Genomic DNA, 13,473 nt, shown 5'->3' with positions numbered 1-13,473 from the left:
AGGAGGCGGGGCTTGCAGTGAGCTGAGATCGGGCCATTGCACTCCAGCCTGGGCGGCAGAGCAAGACTCCGTCTCAAAAAAAAAAAAAAAATTAATAATCTATTGCATGTATGCTATTTGAAAGAAATACTCTAACAAGTATATCTATTTTTTCTTTCAGTTACTTCTGATTTTTTGTAATTAGGATGGAGCGGTGACTTCCAAGCTTCTTATACAGCAGACTGGGAACCGGAAGTTATGCTCCCCATTCATTTTTCATTTCACCCCAGCGCTTGTACAAAGTTCATCTCCGCCACTGGCTAGGGCAGACGCAGTTGCTTTTTGTTTCAAACACTTAGAGCAAAAAGCCCATGACTGGGGCCCGATTGCTGTGATGACAGAAGTGTAGAGCGGAAGTTTGAAGCTGTGGGTTGCACCACGCAGCACTTGGTACCGGAGCCTGCGTGACCTAGGCTGTCATGGGTTCTCCAACAAAGGAAGCATCAGTGTCATATCCATGTCATGAGGGGCCTGGGGCAGGGATTCCTCTTGCTGGCTCTGGAAGCAGTACTGCTTTGAAGGGTGTTGAGCAGAGAAGTGACATGGTAAGACTCTCCTGTTAGAGAGACCACTGAGGCAACAGATCAGAGGGCAGTGAGGAGGCTGGAGGCATATTAGGGGGAAATGTCAAAGAAATTTCTGGATGAGAAAATTAGAAGCCTGGACTAGAGAATTAATTGTGAGTAGAGAGATACAACAAGAGGTTAAGAGAGAGATTTAGGAAGCAAGACTCTTGTCCTGGACCCCACACTGTTTAGGAGCAGCTTGCTTCATTGCTCATGCTTTTTCCATGCTTTCTAGAACCTTCTCTCCAAGGTTGGGGCTAGGGGCAAGGCACCTACAAATAATCATACAATTACAGTAAGAGAGGTTCACAATCAAGGACAAAAGGTGATAGGGACCAACCCAGTCCTGGGCTACCCCAGCAGTTAGTGACTTAGAGGAGGCAGGGTTTGGCGGACCCTCTCCGTGGAGTGCTGTGCCTTTAAGTGCAGAGAGGACTCTGGGTTGGACTTCTGGGGCACTGCTCTGTGGTGGGTGCAATGCGGAAGACAGGCTGGGGGCTGGGGCCAGGGAGGAGCATCAAGTGCCAGAAGCAGGGCCTGCTTGATTTGGGGCCGAGGGCCCAAAGGCATCAGGCTGGACGAGGTGACCTCACAGGGAGCCCTTCCAGCTTCAGGCTCTTTCTCCTGATGGCAAAGGCTAATCCTCCGCCAGCGTCCCCCACACTCCACCATGTCTACACCTGGCGGCTCTAGCAGATGGTTATCTCCCCTCCCCCACCCCATGCCTCACCCAGCCCCGCCTGTCCGTCTGCCAGTCTGCCAACAGCCCCACTCCTGGCCTTTCATCTCATGCCATGGCAGCCAGGCTGATGCTGCAATCCCCCGCCCCCCGGCTGTCCAGCTCCACAGCTTCTCCTGAGCTTGGGCCCCATAAGAGCCGGAGACCCGGGACCCCCAGGGCTTTGGCCCCCTGCTGCCGACCTGCCCAGGGTGGTCTGGGCGGCATGGCCTCTCCTCAGCCTGTAAACACACACACACAGACACACCTTCCCAGGGTCACATGAGCACACACCTTGAGGCTCACCACCACTATCCTTTCCTCCCTGGGCAGCTTCCCTCCATCACCATCCCCCCAACACCCTGGGACTCCTCCTCTCTCTAGAGTCCTTTTCCTGCCCTGTCCTTTCTGACTTGAAGGCCCAGGCAGCCATGGGGAGGCAGTGAGGTGGCAGGAGGAGACTTAGCAATCAGAGGCACAGACGTTGCTGGCGGTAGCAGCCATTGTCTTCACCTGAATCTTCTCCTTTTCCTTGGATTGGCAGAGGCAGGGAAGCACTGAGGCAAGGGGATGGATGAGCTGACCCACGGCAGGTGAGGAGGACCAGCTCCTCAGGTGAACAGGCTGCCACCCCAGGCATCGGCTCCCTTCCAGCCTCAGCCCCATTCCCAGGGCCTCGGGTAAAGTTCAGGCTGAGACCAGCTGGCACTGGTGGGGAGGGGGCCAGGATAAGTTTTCGGTGCTGCTGGTGATGGCAGCCGCCCGTCAGGGGGCTGGGAGAGAAGCAGATGATGCTTTGATGAGGGCAGGGATGCTGAGGCAACAGCTCAAAGTTGCCCTCTAGGGCTTGCTGTGAAGGAGGTATGGAGGAGGCAGAAAAGGCTGGAATATTACTCTTCTGGTGGGGGGGTGAGTCCTAGCCATGGCGGAAAAGAGCAAAGCCACATCTGGCAGAGCAGGGCAGAGGCTTTGTCCGGAAACCCTCCACCTGAGTCCCACCCGCAGCCTTGGGCACAGATAGTTGGGCCTGGCCTGAGCTCTGCTGGCCACGGCCATCCAAGAGCCAGGCGAGTATGTGTGGGTGCGTCCTCCCCGGGCCGGGGGAGTCCTGAGGGCAGACACCACGTCTTCTGCACCTTCCTACCTGCTCCACCGCAGCGTCAGAAGGCACTGCCTGCTGCCAGTTACAGCCAGGCAGTGAAGCCCTTTCCTGAAGCCCTAGTTCCCTTCATTCACCGCCCATTACCTACTGCATCCTAGGAGCTTCACAGGGACAGGAGGGGCAGGGAGCATTGTCATCACCCCCAACTGTCTGTGGGTCAAGGAGGCCGAAACAAAGGCAGTCTGAGGAGGGGCCCGGGGGCTGGGAGTTCCTCAAAGCTACCCAGAGGAAGTGTGGCTGGAGGAGAGAACAGAGGATGGGCAGGGATTGGGGAAGAGAGGACCCACTGCAGCAGGGGAGAGGGCTGTGATCAAGCCACAAGAGCACGAGGCTGGGCGGACGTGCTGACCACCAGCTCTGAGACCCACTGCCTGGGGGAAAGTGGCAGGCATAAGGTGTACCTGCAGAGAGGAGGCAGAAGAATTACTCCCGGGGCAGGAGAGGCCTTGGGGAAGGAATGAAGGGAGATTCATATTTTACTGTTTCTTTTACTACACTGTTGAATCTCATACAAGAATGTATGACTTGTGGCATTAGAAAAAAGAATGGTGAAATTTAAATCATGTGTCGAGTTTAGTTAATAGTAGTGTACTTTTTCTTTTTTTTTTAAGACAGGGTCTCACTCTGTTGCCCAGGCTGGAGAGCAGTGGCATGATCACAGCTCACTGCAGCCTCAAACTCCTGGGCTCAAGTAATTCTCCTGTCTCAGCCTCCCAAGCAGCTGAAATTACAGGCATGTGCCACCACATCCAGCTAATTTTTAAATTTTTTATAGAGACAGAGTCGCACTCTGTTGCCCAGGCTAGTCTCAAACTCCTGGGCTCAAGCGATCCTCCTGCCTCGGACCTCCCAAAGTGCTGGGATTATAGGTGTGAGCCACTGTGCCTGGCTCAATGTTTGTTTTTTAGCTATGACAAATGTACTCTGGTGATACAGGATGTTAACAATAGAAGAAACTGGGTAAGAGGTGTATGGGAATTCTCTATTTGCAACTTTTCTGTACATCTAAAACTATTCTAAAATTAAAATGTAGATGTTAAAATATATGATAAACACACACACAAAAATGCCTCACTGAAAGTGCTGCCTCCAAGAAAGCCCATGCGGTTACCCTGACACACTGATGGCTGACATCACCTGATGGATAGGTACAGGGGGAGCAGGCCACCTGCAGGGGAGGGGATCTTGTTGCAAAACGCAGGTGGGTGGGGACAGTCTACATGCTTGACCAGTGGGTACCAGGGAGATTTTTCTTGATGTGTCAAGGAAATTCTAGGCTATTGGTAAGCCAGGCTGCTAGCCAATCCAGTACAGTGTGATGGGGGTTATGGTGCCAAAATTCAGGAGCTGTGAGAACATGAAGCGGGGACCCTCCCCCACACTTGGGGAGAGGTAGCATCTCATGTCCGAAGAATGTTCATTTCACCCCGACGCTTGTACAAAGTCCATCTCTGCCACTGGTGCGCAGACGCAGTTGCTTTTTATTTCAAACACTTAGAGCAAGAAGCCCCTGACTTCTTGAAGGAAAAGGGAGGAGGATCTGCCCTTGGCTCCTTCTGGAGGGTTGAGGGGTACGGGGTATGAAGCTCAGGGGAATGGCAGCTCAGGGCCATGGACAGAACCTGAAGTTCAGAGTCAAGCAAACCTGCGGGAAGTCCAGACTCCTTACTCGCCACGTCTTTGGGCAAGTCACTTCAACTCTTGGGGCCTCAATTTATAAATTGGAGATGATCACTCTGTCTGTCCTGCCTGGCTCCCAGAATTGTAAGCGTCACATGAGACAGTCATCATGAAAGGGTTTGGCATGGGGCAGAATCACTCTGGAAAAACGAGCATCGAGTCCATAGTGAGTTGAATGGCGGGGGCACCGTCTCTGCCCTGTACCAGAGTCAGCTCTGACCGTCCACAGTCCTGGATGCAGAGCTCAGAGGAGCTCCTCCAGCCAGGACCCTCCCCAGGAGCAGGCACCCTCTGCATCATTGCTGGGGGCAGATGCCAGGCCCTTCCTGATCCCCTGGGAGATGGGCCAGCACCCCCCACGGTGGGTGGAGGGCAGGCAGCGGGGGCCTGAGAGAGCTAGCTGCCAGGGCTGGGAAGATGCTGAGGTGGAGATGGAGGTATCTGTGAGGGCTCAAGCCCAGGGGGGAAAAAATTCTTGCTGGAGCTGTATAATTAAAATCCTATTAAGCGGCGCCTGGCAGTCTCCTATCAACCCCCACCGAGGCTCCACCGACGAACCCTCGCAGCAGCTGAGGCACCCCGCTCTCTGGGCAGTGGCTTTGGGGCTGGCTTGGCTGGGGGAGCGCTGGGGGCCAGGCCGGCTTTGGGCAGAGCCAGGGTGGGCCAGGGTGTCACAGGGGAGGGGAGTGTAGTCAGGGCTCCGACCCAGCCTGCATCTGGGCCCGGCATCCCTGCCATCCTCCCTCTGTCCCGTGAGCACTGAACGTTCTTCTTCCACCCCCTTAGCCCCTGGGCCTGGGGCTAAGGCACTGGCTTTCTGGCTTCCCGTCTGCCTCCTCCACTTCTCTCCGCTCGCTTTTGTGGGCCCTGGAAGGCAGCTCCTCTGAGCCCTCACTGAGCCGAGGCAGCTGTCTGAGGAAACACCTGCACACCCCGCTCTCTGGGAACTGGCTTGGGACGGGTTCGACTTGGCAAAGCCAGGAGGGCCAGGGTGGGCACCGGGGAGGGGAGGGCAGCCCATCTGAGGTGACTGTCTGAGGTGACATCCCTTTCTTCTCCTCTCCTTAGGTTCCAGGTGCCCCCTTTCCAGGCAGTCTGCCAAGACTCTCCCACCCAAACCCTACCTACCCTTTTCCCTGTGCCCCATGCCTCAATATTCACTCAGTCTGCACACTGCTGCCTTGCCCCGTGTCTATATCTTGAGTACATTGGTGTCTTGGCTCCCCCATCAGACTGGTTTCTGCCTCCCCCATCACTCTGTGGGTTCCCTGCAAGCACTGTGAGTTCCATGAGCCCGAGGATTGATTGGTCTCCCCGCAGGAGGGGCCCTGTCCAGAGAGGCATGGTGTCCAGCCAAAGCACCAGAGTCCTGGGCAGGAGCGGGGCCTGGGCCCAGGGACTCCCCACCAATCCCCTCTGACTGGCCTGCAGAAGAGCTTCCAAAGCAGGGCTGATGAAATGGGGGCAGGGGCAGAGAATGGAGGAGCTGGCTGGGCCCTGGTCCTCACTCTCTGAAGAAAGAACCCCAGCACCCCAGAGGATTTCTAGGTCTGTCCCCAGCCTCAGCCCCTGTCCCTTAGCGCTGCCCCTGGGGCCTGAAATGGGGATGGATGCTGTAATCCCCTCAGAGGGGCATGGGGGCCTGATGTAATCCCACCCCCCAGCCCTACCCCAGGTGCCAGCCCAGGATGACGGTGGCAGGTGAGAGTGGAGAGAGGAGCAGGAAGATGGCCTCGAATACCAGCTGGTGCAGGTGGCCTGGCCCCACGTGCCCTTCCCAGAGCTTCCTGGACTCCCTCCTGGGTCACGGCCCGAGGACCTCAATCCCTGCCTCCACACCAGACTGGTCCGAGACCAGCCCACAATGGATGGGGAAGCTTTCCTTGACTCCCTCCAGCCTCTAGGGGAGAGGGTTTCACCCCCTTCTCGGAATCCCTCTGGGATCTCACAGGACTCTCAGGACCATGGCTCACTGCCCTTCTACCTCTCCACTGGGTTCTGCCAGTTTCTCAGGCGCCACTTCACAACCCAGGATGCCCTTCACCACCCAGAGGGACCCCCTTCCTGCCGGTCTCTGGTCCTTGTAACTGAAGAAATGAGCACAGCTCACCTTTTAGCCTGAAGAGGGGGAAAAGCGGGAAGGGGAGACCCCATCCCCATCCCCACACCTCAATATTCACTGAGTCTGCACACTGTTGCCTTTCCCTGTGTCTACATCCTGAGCACATTGGTGTCTTGCCTCCCCCATCACTCTGAGGAGCTCCTGGCAAGGAATGTGAGTTCCATGAGTTCCCCACTCTGGCCCTCCAGCATCAGCCTGGCATCTCAGGGAGTCAAAAGGCGATGGCTCTAGTCTGAACTCTGCTGCTAACCAGCTCTACAGCCTTGGCAGCCATCACACCTCTCTGGGACCCCATTTCATCATCTTGACGGATCTACAGGTGTAGAAACGGACTCATCTCCCCACCGCCCCCATGCTGCTTTCCCTACTCCACCCCCTGTAACCCCACCCCATCTCCTCCCCACGAGTTAGCCACTCCCCATGCACCCGCATCCCACCAGGTACCTACCCAGCTCTTGGCCATTCCATTTCAACAAGCATTTATGAAGCACACATGAGGTGCCAGTGATGGGGTCACAAATACAAAAGCAGGTCTATGGCCATTGCACTAGCTCCCCATTCAGGTTACTTCGGGGAGGGATGAGACTCGAAATCAAAAGAAGACCACTCAGCAGAACCGTAGAGATTGTTGGATGCTCCATGCAGATTTATGCAAATGTGAATGCAAATGAACCAAGGAGGGACAGGGCAGTTTGTGGACCAATTTTGTTTCTGAGTATAGATTTGATGTAATGTTCAAACTGGAAGGGATTTTGGCCATGATCCGGTGAAACTGAGGCCCAGGGAGGGAAAATGCCACCCCCAAGGCCTGTAGCACACAGGTAACGCACCAGGCCCCGCGCGGGGCTCTGTCACCAAAGCAAACAGAAGAACTGGGCCTTCCTGGGAGCTGGGGGCACTCTCCAAACTCCCCCAGAGTGGGGACAGCCAAGAGCATTGTAGCCACCCAGGCTGCATGAGACTGAGCCCTGACGCATTGACACCCAAGCCTCGGATCAGTTCCAGAGCGGACACACCCTGCCTTAGAGGTCTGGCATTCTAGGTGGGGAGTGGGCAGGAGTTCCCTGACAGCAACGCAAGGCACGGGAGCCACGTCCCAGAAATGTGTGAGCTTTGCTGCTTGCTGATGAGGGCCAAGGAAAGAGAGATTCATTCTGGCAGTGGGGACTCAAGGAGGGTTTCCTACAGGGGAGGCGGATATGGACAGAAGGGAGGCTCATCCTGGATCTCCCGGGAGCGGGTTGGCTTAGTACTGTCCTTCTGTGCAGGTCAACAACACAGACTCCTTTATCCCTGTGAAAGCCACTGTTCTGGTCCAGGCGCCTCACTGGAGAACAGGAGTCTCAGAGAAAGACAGGCACACCCCCACTGAGTCCTGCCATAGCCAGATCCCCTGCCTTCTGCCCTCTCCTTTCCAAGTCACGTCATGCGGCCCTGGCCACTGACAAGGAGTCATCAGGCCTAAAAGGCTCTGAAAGACCTTTTGAGGAGATAAGGTGGGGACAGAAGGGAGGGACAGGAGTCAGGCTCTGAGGTCCCGGTTCCCTCTGCTCCCTGACTTCTCCCCCTCCCCCTGGCAGCTCTCCCCCTTAGATCCCAGTTGAGACCCACACAGCTGCAGGGGCAAAAGTTGGCTAGTGGTGGCCGCACACCTGGTCCAAAGCTGCGGTGATGTCACCTCTGGTTTTCCAGAATGTGGGATCTTCTCATGATGACAAAGTCCACAGATGTTTCATTCCATGCTGAGGACAGTGTGGAGGGGGAAGGAAGGCTGTGGGGTGGATGTGAGAGATGCCCCACTAACCCAGAGAGGGAACCGGAGGACTGGGCAGGGCAGAATGCCTGCTCCTGGAGTCACTGCTTATCTCAAAGGCCCTCATCCATAAAAGTGCGAAGTTCTTCCTGAAGTCTGCCCTCTGTCTCTCGTGCTGCAATGTTAACTCTTGTATGTTCATAAAGTCATTAATACTGAAAAACTCAACTGGTAACCAGGTAAGTATTTCTCTCCTGTCATAGGCCCGGCACCCCATCTGTCAATAGGAGCCATAAGAAAAAGTTACCCTAAGCTGCCAGCGCTTGGGAAGGGACAGCTTAGTGCCCAGCGCATTTTCCCTGTACAGCTCCCGCACATCTCATCCACTCCCCAGTCCCTAGCCTGCCCCTTTCTCTCGGGAGTCCTAATTTCACTGACTGTGTTCTCCAGATTCTCTGCTTTTCCCTCTACACTGTGTGATCCCACTGGACAAACCATTTCCCTCTCTGGACCTCAGTTTCCCAGTCTGTAAACAGGGGGGCATTCTTCCCCTTTGCTGGGGGGTGTCTCAAAGATCTCACAGCCCACTAAGCCCCAGTTGGCTGAGTCAAACAGGGTCAAGGAGCTGGCTTTGCTCCCAGACCACAAAGGGAAGCCTCTGCTTTCCCGAGGAGAAGCTGAGGTTCGGGGTTTCTCTCTGGTCCTGGAGGGCAGGGCTGTCCTGCTGACAACATCAGCTCGGCGCCCTCCCAAGCCATGTGAGTGTCAGCATCCTCCTCTCACCCCACCCCACCGTATCCCAGCCGCACTCAGCGTGACAGCATCACCTGCCCCTGCCCACAGCAGGGGCCTCTGGCAAGCTGGTGAGCGGACAGGTGTGGGGTCCCTCCACTCCCCGAGTCCTATTACCTGAAGTGCCACCGCCCTGACTCTACAGTAATTGGGGGGCTCATTTGCATTTTGCCTATGTGGGATTTCAGAGAGGCACCCTGCCCACCCCTTTCTAGGGACTCAGCAGCTGTTTGCCCAAACCCACAGCTTCCTTCCAAGGGAAGGAGAGAAGAGCTCCGGGAAGGCAGAAAGTGGGAGCTGGGGATGGGCACTGGGCCCCCAGGTTCTCCAAGGAAGAGGAGTCTTGGCAGGGCCCTGGGACCTTGTGCCAGTGCTGGCTCGGGAGCCAGGGTGGGGACGGAGGGGGTGACGTCCTCTACCTCCCCAGTCTCAGTTTCCTCATCTGTAAACTGGAGCTAATGACACTTAACGAGCGAGGGGGGTGGGGGGCATGTAATTAGCTCCTGCTGGCTCTGGGCTTTGAAGTGGGTTGGAGGAGGGGGCGGCTGGGCGGGGTGCAGGTGGGACAGAGTTGGAGGCCCCAGTGCGCTGGCCTGCGGTGGGGAGGTGTTGGTCCCAGGGATCCTCTCCCATCTAGGGGAGATAAGAAAGCTGAGATCACACGCCTAAAGGAGGCCCTGGAGGGCGGGGGGCAGAAAAGTGGACCCAGGGCCTGTGGCACAGAGATCCCCAAGTGTGAACAGAGAGTGCCCCAGGCCACCTAAGAAAGGAGCTAGTGCCCCCCCAACCCTCTATTAGGGTGGGACTCCTGGGCTGAGGGGCGAGGGGGTGGGATCCAGAGCCAGGAGCTCTCTGACACTGTGGTTCTTGTATCCCATGACCCACGGTGGCCTGGCACACATCTGGGCACACACAGGGCATGTCTCCATGGGCCAGGGCAGTAGCTCCTGCGCAGAGGCTCATGAAAGAGAACAGGGATGGTGGGAAGGAAGGAGGTTATGGGGACTGAACCCAGAGAGGTGAGGACAGGAGGGAGGGAGCCACCACCTCCCACGCCCTTGGCCTTTCCGCTCGCCCCATGACGTCAGGGCTGAGTCACTGGGAGAGGCTGCTGTCCAGCAGGGGTGGGAGGACCCTGGGGACCAAGGCCTGGACACCATCCCGGGACAGGCAATGTGTGGGGCACCTTTGGCCCGGTTGGCGCTGTCCAAAGGATGCAGGCTTGAGCCAACCATCCACAGTCCAGCCACCCACGCCTGGTGGGCAGAGCTTTGGACGGGCCCAGAAGGCCCCAGAGGGCCATCTGGGAGGGTCAAGAAGTCATCTCTGGCATCTCCCTGCCTCTGGACAGATTGACAATGAAACCATCCAAGATACACCAAAATATATCAAGACTTCCTTCTTGATGTCAAACCATGAGTTGTCGTATTGCAAGCTCCACCCACTGGCTCTTCATCAAGGGTAAAGACCAGGTGGTCACTCCCTTCCTGGGACCCCTCTCTCTCTCATCATGCATTCTCTCTCCAGCTCCTTTTCCAATAGGTGGTGCCTGGAGGTGGTTGAGTTTGGCAAATGGATGGATTAAATGTGCTCCCATCCACTGCTGCACAAAGCCTAAGACCCCAGGATTAGCGACCCAGTGATTTGTTTGGTGGAGCCCTAAAACCATAAATATATATGCTAATTTGGTCTCCTGAATAGAAATAAGAACTGTTCATTCATTCATTCATTCCACAAATATTTATTGATATCTACTAGGCACCAGGCACTGTTCTAGGCGTAGGGATACGATAGGAGAGAAGACAGGCAGGAGCCCAGCCTGGAAGGCTCCATCTCTAGCCAGAACAAGAGTGTGGGGAAGGGGCCAGAGCCCTTCAGAGCAGAGGGGACTGTTTCCAGAAGAGGCCGCAGAGGGGGAAGATTGCAGCTGAACCGTGAAGTTCTGGGTGGAGACTCCACTCGCCATAAATCCCAGAGACTCATCAACGGAGGTCCTCTGAGACCAGGACACCACTTCCCCACTGGCCACCCTGGCCCTGCCGAGCCTGGGACTCGCCAGCTGGAACATCTGGAACGACTGATGTGGTGTTCCACCCACTGCTCCGCACTCCCACCCCAAGTGTGTGCTGGGGAGGGCGGCAGGCCAAATGAATGTGACGTCGGTCTGTGCAGCTTCGTAAGCCTCCTTGAAAGCCAGGTTTTTTCTGTTTTCTCTGTTGACAGCCCAAAGAGCCGAGTGAGAGGAAGCTCCTGAGAGCTGGGTAGATGGACCTCAGCACACTTCCAAAATGAGACCGTTGGTCTGGGAAGGTGGAAGCATATCACCCTGCTGGACTGAGTGGTCTAGGCCTGGGCTACCCCCTTGCCTTGACAAGGTCTGAAGAGTGAAGCCTTGGACATTCCAACCTGTGGGGACTGCTGAGACCACTCCTTTCCTCTGTGCCGCCCTCCTATACATGCTCATCCCCACCCCACTTGGCGTCTGGCTCCTCTGTCCCAATGTCTCTGAATAGCTCTGCCGCCGCTTTGTCTCTCTCCCAATGCGTCTGTGACCTATAGGGAGGAAAATCCTGGAAAGGGCTTTATTGGGTCAACGGACAGAATTGGAATATGAATGTGTGGATGGTCAATGAGATCAAATATTCTATCAAAGCAAATTTATGAAACCGATAACTATACTGTGGTTAAGGAAGAGAATATCTCTATTTTCAGGAAATACACACTGAAGCATTTAGTGGTAAAAGGCCATGATAGATGTAACTCACCCTCAAATTGTTCAGGGGGAAATCTATATGTACATATATATGGATGTATATAGAGAAAGAATGATAAAAGTAAATGAGGTAAAATGTTAACAATAGATCAGTCTGAGTGAAAGGCATAGGGCGCTCTTTGTGCTGTTTCTTTTTGCAGCTTCTGAAATCGTTTTGCCCTCTTCCTCTGCTTTTCCCTGGACCCCTCCCCTATATGGCCCCGAGTGCCGTTGGTGTCTTTTCCTCATTCGCTCATCCCTAGGACAGTGCTTGAGCCATTGCGGACACTCAGGGCATACGGGGGCTGTGCTAGATGCACTCCTGTCTTTCTGTCTTTGTATCTGTGTCAACATCTCCATTCATTCATTCATTCATTCTTCATTCATTCACTTATAAGTAAGCACCCTTATCACTCCGTTTGCATCCCCTTGGTAACCCTGGATCTTTGGGGGAGACAGGAGGACCCACTTACAGAGCACATCACGGTGGGTCTTGGTGGTTCTGAGCGGGTCTCTGGCCTGTACCTTGTAGTCCCTGACTCCTTGACATTGACCTCCTTGGAGGCTGTGTCACCATCTCCAGATCTTTATCGGGCCTCTCTGTGGTGTGGGGGTGGTCTGTGCCACAGGGCTTTGGTGGCTCCTGCCTCCTTGCCTCCCTCAACCTGTGAGAGGAGGTCCTGCCACCCTTCGCCCCTACTCCCATAAAGGGAATCCATGTTCCAAACCCAAGGCAATGGCTGTGGCCCTGGTAGGGACAGCTGTGCTGGGGACCAAGGGTCCAGCCTAAGAAGGACCTCTCTCTTTTCCACTTCTGACCCCTTCTAGTCATCCCTGGGTCCAGCACGGTGCCTGCCATCCTTAGTCTGGTGAGGTGACATCACCAGGGCTCCCCCCACGCACACACACCCCACAGCAGCTGTGACTCCCAACAGCATCTCACCATCTCTTCTCTGGAACATCAAAGGCCCAAGCAGCAGCGTCCCCGTCCTCCCGGGCCCCGGGGGGTAATCAGAGCCAGGTATGTGTAAATGCTGGGCCTTCAAATAAATAAATACTGGAACACGCGGGGCCTCCCACCCCTCGCTGCTGCCTAGCGCCCTGGGCTGGGACCTAGGCACGGGGCCAGCCCCTGACGAGGTCCTGGGGACCGCCTGGAGCTGGAGGTGTGTGTGAAGAGTTTCGCGTGGGCTGAGGCCTGGCTTAGCCTCAGCAGCATCAAAAAGACTGTGGCGGGGGGAGGCGTGTGTGCAGCGGGAGCTGTGTGGGGAGGGAGGGTCCCGCCACAGGTGTCCCCCATCTCTCACAATCCCACCAGCCCTGCCTCACATGCCAGGCACCCTTCCTTCCACACCTTTGACTCCAAAGCCAGGCTGCCTCTTCCAACGAGGACAGATGGCATCCCTCAACACCAAAGAGGAAGAAAATACAGGCAGTAATTGGAATTTCTGAAAGGACCCCCTTTTACCAAACCAGGGCCCTGAAGGTTCCCATGGCAGGGAGCAGTGGGTGAGCTGTACCAGGCATCTGTGGGCCATCACTGCTTCCACAGGCGAGAAGGAGGAGGCTGGACTATCTATTTGGTGCCAAGGCTGAAAGAGAGTGTGGTCCTCTGGACTCCCTGGCAGGGCAAGTAGCTTTCCACTCCTTGTGGCGCAGTTGAGATGCCAGGAGGGCGGCATGAGTGCAGGGCTTGTAGTTCCTGTCTCACTTATCAGCTGTGTGACTTTCGGCCAGTCACTCAGTATCTCTGAGCCTCCAGTTTCTCATCTGTAAAATTGCGCCCCCCACACTGCCTCTCCTACAGAGGAGCAGAAATACTCAGTGAAGACCACCCGGACAAGGCTTTCCATAAGCTGTCAAGTGCAGTGTCCCCATGAGGCTAAACA

The sequence above is a fragment of the Colobus angolensis genome, unplaced genomic scaffold, assembly GCF_000951035.1.
Source record: "Colobus angolensis palliatus isolate OR3802 unplaced genomic scaffold, Cang.pa_1.0 Scaffold50, whole genome shotgun sequence".
Taxonomy (NCBI): Eukaryota; Metazoa; Chordata; class Mammalia; order Primates; family Cercopithecidae; genus Colobus; species Colobus angolensis.
Note: the sequence above shows the minus strand (reverse complement) of the source record.